At 44.2% G+C, this 12,233-nt stretch overlaps 1 pseudogene; it reads left to right on the forward strand.

Moving 5' to 3' along the window:
• LOC128124191 (leukocyte immunoglobulin-like receptor subfamily A member 4) overlaps positions 1 to 11,800 on the forward strand; it is a 30,390-nt pseudogene extending 18,590 nt beyond the window's left edge.
• Positions 11,801 to 12,233: the final 433 nt, after the last annotated feature.

The raw sequence follows: 12,233 nt of genomic DNA on the forward strand, positions 1-12,233 counted from the left end.
AGGGTACTGAAGAGAGGTGAAAGGAAAGTAGTGAGAGGCACTGAAGTAGGTATCAGGGAAGTTTGCATGACCTCGACCCAAGGGAGGGTTTGGCCATGAAAGGGTGTGTGTATGCGTGTGTTGGAGAGGATATAGCTTGGGTTTAGTTATATTTTTTATTTGGGATTGTGGGATTTGTTCAGAGTGCTTGATGTCTGGACAGTTAAAGAATTTAGGGGAGTCAGTTGGTGGTAGAGTTTAGGCAATCATTTGGACAGAGGAGAAGTAGGAATGTGAGAAGAGAGATGAGATTTGTGGGGAATGGGTGATCTTGAGGGAATAGGAAATGGAGGATGAAGATGAATACACCAAGCACGGGTTGGCACAGTGTCCTGTGTTGAAGGATGGCCAGGTATCTGGATGATCTCGTTACTGGCTTATGTTGTAGGACAGCCCAGAGGGAAGTGGGTGAGTCATGAAAGTGGAGGGAATTGTAAAACTGGGGTGGCAGCTTGACAGGCTTTCATTTTGGCTGTGGCTATTGTCTTCATTGATATTGGAGGGGTCAATCTGATGTCGCCAACTGACAGGAAGGAGCTGCCATCCACATGAAAAGCATAGGCAGAAGTGTAGGCTGGAAGACCTTCTTGTGTATGGAAGGGATGGAGTAGGAGGTTTTGAGAGCTTTGGACAGGAGTGCACAGAAACTGGAGAATGTGAGACAAAGGGACAAGTATGGAGGGGTTGAGGGGAGGACAAGTAAGGAATGTGAATGATGAAATTGAAGGGATTGAATCCTAGACGGTGGAAAACATTTAGGTGTTTAGGGGGATATTGGTGGGAATAGATTGTGATAGGGAATCAATAGACTGTGAGAAGGGATCCCAGACTTAACTTGTTAGATTTCCATGGGGAAGTCAGCCATGAATGGTGTTATATAGTTCTGGAGAGGTGGGTGGCAGGGGCAAAGGTCAGTTAAGAAGTGTTTATGTGTTGTGGAAGTGTAAGGATGGAAAGGTTTGCATAGATCTGGGAGGTGGAGAGCAGGAATAGAAAGGAGAACATTTTAAGTTTAAGTAATTATTTGTGGATGGGAAGAAGGGGGATGTGTAGGAGCAGCTTTGTGTAGGGAATGTACCATGGTTATCCAGAGACTCACGAGTGCAGGAAATTGGCCATAAGGGCAGAAATAAGGAGTGGAGATGGACAAGGTGATTTAAAGTGAGGTGTCTAGAGCTTGGCATGAGAGAGAATTTAAGATAGGTGACTTGGGGGAGTTGAGCTTTGGAAGGTGAAAACCGGTAACTTCTGGAACTGAGTGAACTGAGAAGTTAAACAATGTCAGATTGTCTATCATAGAGGGAATGATTGTAAAGGAGGAGGTTATCTATATACTGAAGCGAGTGGGAGAGAAAAGGGGGAGGTAGGCTAAGTCTGTAGTGGGTGTCTGGCCAAAAAGGACAGGAACTGTCTTTGAATTCCTGGGTAAGGACAGTCCAGGTCAGTTGGGATTGCTGAGAATCAGGGACCCTCTATGTGAAGGCAAAACAGTCTTTGGAGTGGACACCCAGGAGTATTGAAAAGAAAGTGTCTAAGATTTCAGAGTGAAAAGTGAGTGATGTTGCCATGGATAATAAAGAGGATGACCTATGAGTTAGAGACTTAAGGGTGTAAAGGGACAAGAGTTAATGAAGTGAAGGTCCTGGACTAGGTGGAAGGTTCCTTTGAAATTTTTTGACTCTTACTAGTGGAGTATTATCGGTTGGGGAGGTGTGGTATAGAAGTGATGAGTTTGAGGCCCAGGTATAGGCTGGTTAAGGGGAGGGAGTATTGGGGTTTGGAGGTGTAGGCAGAAGGGTTTTTGAGTTTAATAGAGAGGATTTTATGATGTGCAGCAAAAGAATGAGAGATGGTACCCCATACAGTGGGATGGACTAGAGAAGGAGGCAGAGGGCATGAGAGGTTTGGGGATTTTTGAGGAAAGGAAGAGGAGGGATGCAGGAGTATCCTGGGAGTGGTTGTCATGGTGAAAGGCAAGATATAAATCAGTTCTAGAAAGGACACCCTTTTCCAGTAAGGGAATAGGACACAAGGGAAAAAGGTGGAAAAAAAATAAAACCTTGAAAGCAGCAAGTTAATGGAGGAATATGGAGGACTGATTGTATATCCTGACTGGGTGAGGTAGAGGGATTAGCATAGAGACAAGGAGAGAAACCTGAAACAACTTCTCAAGGATCTTAAATTACTTTCTCAGGCCCGTAAATGACCCACTCACACCTTCCTGATTTACTTCAATTTTCATATCTTTGAATCTTAACTCACGCTGTCATAACTTTAGTCCTGTCTTAGACCTTCATATCTTGTATCATTCATTTTTTCCTGACCTACATAACTTATCTGTTTCTCATAACCTTCAGAATTCAAATCTTTCTTAGTATGAAGCCTGTCAGCAAGGTGACTGTTTTTTGTTGTTAAAGCTACAGTTAGCCATCAATATCATCAGAGACCTGAGAAGGATAGATTTGTATAGGAAGTACAATTTACATGGTTTTGTATCAATTAAAATGACAGAGACTTACTGGCTTCCTGGACAGTCACCCTATGATCTTCTGTGGTCACTGGGGACAGAGGTCCCAGGGCAGCATCAGTCATTGGCTACCAGGACCAGAGGATCTGACATACTTTCCTGTGAAGTAGGAACTTGGAGGGTAACTGGCAAAGTGAGACAATCAACCCCCCACTCCTGCTTGTCCACAGTCTGGAACAGGGTCATGGCAGCAGTCAAGGTGAAGGGTGATTTTTCACCCAGAGGCCCGCTTTGCCCCATTTAAAGCAAGCTCCATGTAGAAGTTCTTTTGTGCACTATTGTATTCTTTGGAGGAGATTAGGCATGCTGCCAGGAGCTAGCATGTCTTTCTATCAGGAAAAGACTTTTTAATGAAACATTTTAACTGTCATATTCAGCAGATCTCTGAAGAGTATGAGGAGCAAGTATCTATTAAGTGTATCTGATACACAGGAGGCTAAATAAAATTTGTTTCTGTAAACCATAAATGCAGTAAATTTTATCATTACAGAATATGATAGTTTGTTTTGTATGACTGAGTTTAAGTTGTAGGCAGTGTTGGGACAGGAAAGGGATAATGAGTTGGGAAAGAGGCCAAACTTTGGAGGAAGGAGATGTGAAATAAGGGCCACAAAGTAATCAAAAGTGGAGAACTTGGCTTTAGGAAGAGAGGAGGGAGGAGTCAGTGGCTGGAACAGAGTAACAATGTAGGCTGAGCAAGTGTGGACAGAGCAGGAGTGGGGAATTGGGTTTGGCTACAGGAGAGAGCAGGCAGTATTTTGCTGGGGGGCTCTTTGTAGGGAATGCAGTGAGGAGTCCGCTGGTCTCATAGAGACAGTTTAAGGAGGAGAGAGGGTGGAAAAATGAAAAGTTGTTGAAGTTTTGAAAGTTTGGACAGAGTTAAGATTTAAGAGATTTGGGGACGCTGTGTTTGTGTGAGCTGCAGGAGGAGTTTCAGGACAGGAAATGCTGAGAAAGTGGCAGGAGGTAGTTTTGGCTGGCCTTGACAACAGAGACTGGCTGGCATGGAGTCAGTGGCCAAGAGCTGGGATTGGACTGGGAAAGGATAGACATAGGGGGAGGGGGCTGGTGGGTTTTTTGGGTTAAGGGTTATTAAGGAGATTTGGAGGGGCTGGGGGAGAAAGGCAGTTTGGGAGAGTCTGAAAAGGACAGCATTCTGGTTTCAGAGCAGAGGGATAAACTGGGCTGCTGTTAACAGCTGTAAGCCACAGTGAGGTCATTTGTCAGCAGCCTAGAGGGCTGCTGTGACTGGGTGAGGGTGGGTGGCCTGTGGTGGCAGCTGCTGGGACCCCTGGGGTCTGAGGAGCACTGTGTCTCTGGTGCCTGGTGGAAGGAGAGGTGTGGCCACACAGCTACAGAGGAAGTGGTTGGCTTGGTCTGCAGGGGTTTTAGGCCACCGGAGGTGCAGCTCATGGTTTTCCCTTGGTAACTATGTGACAGGGGCTGTATGTCAGGAATGGTGCAGGGCTGGTTGCCTCAAGTGGCTCTGTTTCCCTTAACAAACTTTCACAAAAATAGTAGATGAAAAAGCCGAGCGGCAGTGACACACGCCTTTAATCTTAGCATTCAGGAGGCAGAGCTAGGAGGATCTCTGTGAGTTCGAGGCCAGTCTGGTCTAAACAGTGAGATCCAGGACAGGCACCAAAACAACACAGAGAAACCCTGTCTCTAAAAAACCAAATAAATAAATAAATAAATAAATAAATAAATAAATAAATAAATATAATAATAATAAAAATAAAATAGTAGATGAAACTTTCCAGGCTTACTTGGGTATCAACCAGAACCTCAGTATCTCATTTCATGAGAGGACCAGGACAGCTCAGGACCTCAGAAGACATTATAGATAATGCCCTGGACTAAATATTTGGCAGGTACCATACCCTGTTATGCAAGAGGAACAACAGATAAGATCAACACGGGTTCATTCTATGAAACGAGGTTGGTTTAAAAATTTCAAACATCAATCTGATATTTTCCAAGACAAGAAGTAAATGGGAAACATGTTTGCTAGAATAGATGGAGAAAGAGAATTTGATGAAAAGTCAAGATGTCTTCAGAAATGTTAAACCTAGGACCAGTGTTCATTCACTGCAAGTGGATTTACAAAGAATCTGTCAAAAATCTTCTTCTGTTGCATAAAGTGACATATTTACCCTAGAAATTTGGAATGGCGTCAGTATTTTCTGTTTCACATGCATACTCCATGTTGCCCTAGGCAAGGTCATGAAGATATAAAGACGACAATGGTAGTATAGTGGTGCAGGTCACAATTCAGTTAAAGAGCTGTAACTATTAAGGATATTGTAAGAAAAAAAGTCTTTACAAAGACCTTAATCGTATAATTAGAAAATCCACAGTGAACTTTTACAAGGAAAATAATGAGTGTATTAGAGTCACTAGAAGTACAGTAGACGACAGTTGTAGCTGCAAGTCACACAGGGTACAAAAGATTAGTGTCTCAGACCAATTGTCCTGTCAAATTTCCATGCTTCCTAGGCTGTTAGGGGACATACAGAGAAACACAGTGCTTCTCTGAGGGAAGGCACATTGGTTCCCCAGGAACATAGACTCTAACCTGAAGAACCTATGGCACATGCCTCTCAAGGCTGCTCCACAAAGCCAGTGCAGTGGTTCCCTGCATTATAAAGAATCAGTATCTTGCTCAGTCCACATCAGAAAAGCCTATTCTTGGAATAGATGAGAATTAACACAAAGCCCCGCAACTTGACAATGAGCACAGACAGTGAGATTTTAGTGCACTTAGTCTTAAATGGGATTTCTTCATTAGATCTCTCCCATCAAGGCTCAGAGCTTTGGGTAGAAGACAAATTTGAAAGGTTATAACAGCGCAGGTGATGGATGACTCCAAGAAACAGTGTCTTCCTGACAAAAGAGGACTGATGCACATCTGAACTCTTGGAGACTTTGGCAGTATGCACAGGGCCTGAATTTCTCCTTTGTCTCCCATCCAGGACTTCTTTCCATATGACCTTCCCATGATTCACCCCACTCAATTACATCAACGGCAACACTGCCCTATGAAACACAAAATTATCCTAATTGTATAGAGTATATTATGATGGACAGAGTTCTAGTGTGATGAATTTTGATATGTGTTTATTTTTTTCAAGTTCCATATAAAAAGCTTGTGTAAAAAATAAAATATGATGAAGTTTAAAAAAGAAGTACAGTATATGAAAACATATTTAATCTTTAAAAAGCACTCAAAAGAACTTGTCTTCTGAGCCATTTGTGAATGCCAGAAATAAATCATGAGAATGGAAAAGCCCTAATCTACTAGAGAAGGGTCATGAGCCTATCCACCTCATTTCCAGGTGATGTCGACTGTGGTTCCAAGAAAGGTAGTTTTTTTTTAAGTCACTGACAACCCAGGAGTGTTCAGGAAGTTGTCGTGGGCTACGAAGCCTACACCAATACCTTACAAGGCCTACAACCACAGAGACTTCTCATGATTTACACCAATAGCATCTGAAATCTGCACCCACTGGGAAATGAACAGGAAATCACTCACTGTCCTAAACAGCCAACACACACAAAGTACTGAGTGTGTGCTACCAAGGGAAGAGTCACACAAACACCAAAAACCCTAACTTGAAGACCTAGGTACACAGACCGTGCCCAACACCAGGACTGAGTCTAGATAGGGAGACTCTCTTCCCATCATGAGCAGTAAGAGCTGTCCTCAGCTGGTTGGACACTAGTGGACAACTACGATTGCAGGATTAACCAGCAGATTTCATCCAGCTATGTCTTAAAAGACTATAATTCATGAAGAATCAACCAGGAATGAGGTGTCCATGAAGCAATGACTGGGGGATAAACGTGGAATGAGGTTTCTGAGGAGTTGCTTTCTCACTAGGGATGTGTTGCTTCTGCTGTGGCTGAATTTCTGGGGTGTTGGCATCAGAGAAGGCAGATGACATGCCGTCTGTTGAGGCAACAAGTCACCTGAAGGAAGGTCTGTGAAGATAGTCTGGCTGGAATGGTAAAGGAGATCCAGTGGGGAGGCTTTGAGAAGGAATGGTCAGCCACACACAACTCTCAGCTAGAAAGTTACTGCTCAGGAAGACACTGAGACTATTTATTGCTAAGTTCTGGCCATTGATGACATAAAAATAATTTAGACAGATATAGGGAGATTTTGTGAGATTGCTGCTTCTTTAAGGAAAGACTAGCTCATCACTGACCTATAATCCCAGGAGACTGAGTGATGATGATCATGAGTTTGAGAACTGCATGGGCTTCATCAGACTCTTTCTCTAAAAATATAGTGAATCCAGATCCTTCTTGTGTCACGTCAATGGAGAAACCAAAGACAGTTGACTGGAAAGGCAGTTCCTCTTCCTGTCAGGCCACTGAAATGACAGCATTGTGATAAGAGAGAGAACCCTCCATAAAAGGCCACACCCTGTGTGTCTTCCCATCTTGCTAGGCATTGTCGCCAACCGTCTACAAGGGTGCAACCACAGGAGGAGATGCCATGACTGGAACACTCACGGCTTTTGTCTGCCTTGGTGAGATGTGAAGAAGGGGAGAGAACATTCTACTGTTGGTCGGGGGTGGGGGGCTTTACCCTGCAGCCCGGCATTGTTCTATCAAGACATCTCAGGAACCCAGAAGGCAGCTGTGGAAGGGAGGGTGCACTCCAGCCTCAGAGACAAATCTCTCACAGGGAACTCTCTTCCAGGACTGACTCTGGGCCTCAGGAACCTAGAAGCTGCATGTAAGTGTGTCCTCGGGTGCCTCGGGTACTGACTGAAGACAGGGGAGCATCTCTGGGCAGTGGGAACGGAGAATAGCAGATGTGGGCTGATGCTGTGAAACTGCAAAGGATGCTGGGGCAGAGTGTTGGTTTCTAAAACTTGATGTCCTGTGGTGATCATAGCTATTGATTTCCTTGCAGCGATACTTCCAAAGCTTGCCATCAGGGCTGAGCCAGGATCTGTGGTTGCCGAAGGATCTCAGGTGACCATCATATGTGAGGGAACCTCAGATGCTCAGGGTTACTATCTTTACCATTACAGAAACCTAGTTTCTGTGCGCAGAATGACCCTGATGAAGCCTGGAAACAACGCCAAATTCCTCATCCCACTTATTAAACAGTCCCATGCCGGGCAATATGTCTGTTTGTGTCACAAGCCTTCTAGTTGGCCAGAGAAGAGTGATACCCTGGAGCTGGTGGTGACAGGTAAGGGTTCAAGCCTAAGTTTCTACATTCAGGACAGGGGTCTGTCTGTTCTCAAGAGTGTTTAGCTCCCACATCTCAATCCTGAGGGACAACGTGGGCTGTGTGAGCCCATGTAACTTGTTACTTTCTTCTGTCTAGGGTATTTCTCCACAAAACCCACACTATCAGCCCTGACAAGCCTTCTGGTTACTTCAGGAGAGAACATGACCCTCCAGTGTGTCTCACAGGAGAGATACGACAGTTTTATTCTGACCAAGGAAAATGAGAAGTTCTCCAGGCCCCAGGACTCACAGCATATAAACGCTACTGGGAAGTCCCAGGCTCTTTTCCATATAGGTCCTGTGACAGTCATTCATAGAGGAACGATTAGATGTTATGGCTACAAGAGTAGTACCTATCTGTGGTCGAAGCCCAGTGACCCCCTGGAAATACACATCACAGGTGAGGTAGCCCCAGCAACTGTCTAATCATCTTTTGAGATCTATGGGCTCTGGTCCCTACGGAATCCCATGCAGGAAGGTGCTTAAAGAAACTCCTAGCTCTTTAACTAGAGGTTTAGAATGTTAAGGAAGTGGTACCTACAGGCCATAATGGGAAGGGACAGAAATATTATAGGAATCATCTGTCTCCCTTCCAAGGCTGTGCAGGAAACCCACCTTCCTGACCCAGGATGGCCCTATCTTGGCTCCTGGTGAGGCACTAGCCCATCAGTGTTTCTTTGATATCAGCTTCAATGGATTTGCTCTGTCCAGGGAAGGGAAGGAGGAAGTGACCTCTCCTGGCACACTGGCCTACAACCCCAGATGGGCCCTTGGGCTGAATTTCTCCTTGAGCCCCATGAGTGTCTCCTGTTGGGCAAGTAAAGATGACATGGTATTCATAGACTCTCTTCTGAGGGACTATACCCCAGAGACATTCTGGACACCCTGATCACAAGTTAGGAACCTAGCCAGTCCAATCAGAGACCCCCATTAGAGAGTATGGGCTGTGGAAGTCCAGGTTGTAAAGGTCAAATTGAGGTGTGTGGTAGAGTTGCAGAGAAGAAGTTGACTCAGTGAGACCCAAGTCCTTAGAGACTAGTGCTGATGAAGGATCATCTCAGATGAAGGTGAGGCACCCCTCATCCATCCCTCTTCTCTTCAGGTCAGATTTTGGTCACACCGACCCTCTCAGTGTACCCAGGCCCCAGAGTGTCCTCTGGAGAGAATGTAACCCTGCTGTGTCAATCAAGGCATCAAATGGACAGTTTTCTTCTGTCTAAAGAGGGGACTGCACACCCACTTCTGACTTTAAGATCAGTGTTGCAAGCTGGGCTATACCAGGCAAAATTCATCAAAAGCAATGCGACCTTTATCGATGGGGGCATCTACAAGTGCTACGGCTTTGAAGACACATTCCCCTACTTATTGTCATACCCTAGTTACCCTGTGGAGCTTGTGGTCTCAGGTAAGCGGTTTTTGGCCTCTCCATGCTAAAAGGGTAACTCATGATCCTACCCTGGGAAGAGCGCTTAGCTAGAGCATGAGGGGAAATAGGTAGGGTGGACCCCATGGGGATTCACCACCCCAAGTTGTAGAACCCAGCATCAGTCCTTCAGAGATTTCCCATCTCACCTCTTTATTGAAATTCAGAAAGTTCTAAGCGGACAGCAGGAGAGTCTTATGTAGCTTCAAGGCAGATGTAAGTAGACAATGAGACATGAAGTCTCCAGGGTCAGCGTCTCTCCCTCATACTCCACTTGAGTTCTTATCAGGATCCTCTGAAGACCCCAATTTCTCATCCCAAGAGCCCATTCCAGCATCTGGTGAGTGTCACTGACTTCTCTCTTGTGAGTTTGCTCCATCTGCAGGCTGTCTACCAACCCTTAGGACATCTGTCTGGTTCCTCTGTCAACTCAGTTTGTGTCCAAGGACCCAGAGGCCAAGCTGAGATCCCAGCAGTATCTGCAGCATCCCAGAGACTTAGAGGGTGGGGTGCATAAAGGAACATCCAGATAGAGATGTTAGGACTCAGACTGGGGAGGAGCAGGTGGGTGAGCTGGAGAACAAAGTACCAAGCCCCCATGTGTACATCACTCTCCAGCATGCTCTGGATACCAGGCTGTTATCAGTGAGTATCCAGGCCTTAGGAATAGTGACAGTATGTTGAAATGTAGACTGGGGGGGGGGGGGGGTGTTGGGAGGGGCAGAGAAACTTATGTGCTTGTGAAGACTCTTTTTTTTTCACACCTCTGCATAGATTTTCAGAGGTTTGTGTACATGTTCTGTTCACAATTCTGGGCTTTGTTCCCTCAAAGGATGGCCACAATTTGGGCATTCTTTCATGACTTAGGGTTTCAGTGCTGTATATGTCTCTGGGCAGTTTTTTGAATATTTGTCCCCAATAGTGGGAAGTCCTTTGTGATTGGGTTGTAAATGATTGTCACACCCCAACGAGGTCTTTCCAATTCTGTTCGTTCTGTGCTACTAAACTGGAGATGGACACTTTGAGAAGTGGAGGCAGCTGCTGTGCAGAATGGCTGCTGGCAAGTGTTTTCACAAACAACCTCTTAGTCCTCACCTAACCCTCCCTCAGGACTGTCCAGGAAACCTCCCTCTTGACACACCACGGTTCTTCAGTCTGTTGTCATTTACGGAGGACATGAACATCAGCCAAAATAAGTTGGAAAATTTCATCTTAACTTCTTATTTGTACCCAAACATTCTTGTCTTACGTGTATATACGTATGTGCACATCTTCCATGATAAACCACTTGCATGCTCACCTATAATAAACATCCTATGTTTACATTTGAAAACATTCATGCTTACTATTTTTATTCACTTGCTTAATATTGTCCAGTTGGTTGTTATTGTGTGTCCTTCTACATAGATTCTAAAATGTGGAAAAAATTAAGATTGTTGTACTTTTAATTGTGTGTATAAATGTGGAGAGAGTACGTGCTCATGACTAACGTGCCCACAGAAGCCAGAGGCATTGAGTTCTCCAGAATGTAGAGTTACAGGCACTTGTGAACCATCTACATGGGTGCTGGGAACTGAACTCAGGTCCTCTGCCAGAGCACTGAGTACTCTTATCCACTGAGCCAAATGTATCCTCAAATGTATCTCTCCGTCCCCAAATGTAGATACAGTTTGTTAAGTGTTTTTATTAATTTATCTTAGTTTTGACAATATATAAATTTACATTGCATAAACATAAAATATATAAAATGCATATTATATAAGATATAATATAAATATATGACAAATACAACATTTATGAAATATATTATTTTATATATATATAATTTATATATATATATTTATAATGCATTCTGTGGTGATTAGTTTTTTGTCTATTTGAAACAAGCTGGAGTCATCTAGAGAGAGGGAACATGACTTGAAAAGATGTCATCATCGAATTTGTCTGTAGGCCATTTTCTTGATTAATGATTGATGTGGCATGGCTCAGTCCACAGTGGGTGGCATAAGCCCGGTGCTGTATATGAAAGCAAGATGAGTTTCTGGAAAGAACCCTTAGCCAACAGTTAAGTAGTTCATCCCAAACCATCATGATCAGAATAACATACACTTACAGAGAGAAGGAATCCAGGAAATAGTCAATGACCTATTCTCTTAGCCACTTTATTTATTCTCTTCCTCTTTTATGGTTCTTAGGAATGGTTGAGACCACCAGCTCATCACCAAACATGTCAGACCCCAAAACAGGTGAGTAAGGAGAGCAGATACAGAGCTGGCTGCAGACACTCAAGCCTTGTCTAGTGGGGGTAAGTGCCCTGTGGGGAACATAGAGTCTGGACTGCAGTGTGACCTCTGTGTCTGAACTCACATCTCCAAGATCACACAGTGGAGAATCTTACCAGGATCACATTGGGTGGCTTGGTCCTGGTGGTTCTTGGAATTCTTCTATTTGAGGCTCAGCACAGCCCGAGAAAGACACCAGATGCAGCCAGGAGGAGAACAACGGAGACAGCAGTACCCATCTCTGAGTGGTGGAATAACGACTACTGTGCGTACTGAATTCTACAAGCTGATGTGGTTCTGGAGTTAAATCTGGGCACAGACTGGGTGAACTCTGAGTTTGGAATCTCAAGGGCAGTGACATGATTTGGAAGCCCGGAGATGTCAGGATAGTTTTTGAAGAGAATTATTCTTCCATTAAACTCTGATACTTTCCCACAAATGCTGTTATTTTCTCTGACTGGTCCCTTCTTTTCTTACCCCTTTGGCTCCCTAAAGTACTCATTTTCTATTGTTTTTCCATGTAACTTAATAATTTGGGTTAATAACTGCATTCCTTCGTGAATGACGCAGAGGCTTTATTTCTTTAACTCAAATCCCAAATTTAATGAAAAAAATGAAATCAATTGGCAACGTCAGTCTCAAGGTGAAATAGCTAAATCTAAAGTGACACACTAAGTCATTTCTCTCTCACCAACACCTCTAGCAACAC

The sequence above is a fragment of the Peromyscus californicus genome, unplaced genomic scaffold (genome assembly GCF_007827085.1).
Source record: "Peromyscus californicus insignis strain IS unplaced genomic scaffold, ASM782708v3 Scaffold_4__1_contigs__length_199733344, whole genome shotgun sequence".
Classification (NCBI taxonomy): domain Eukaryota; kingdom Metazoa; phylum Chordata; class Mammalia; order Rodentia; family Cricetidae; genus Peromyscus; species Peromyscus californicus.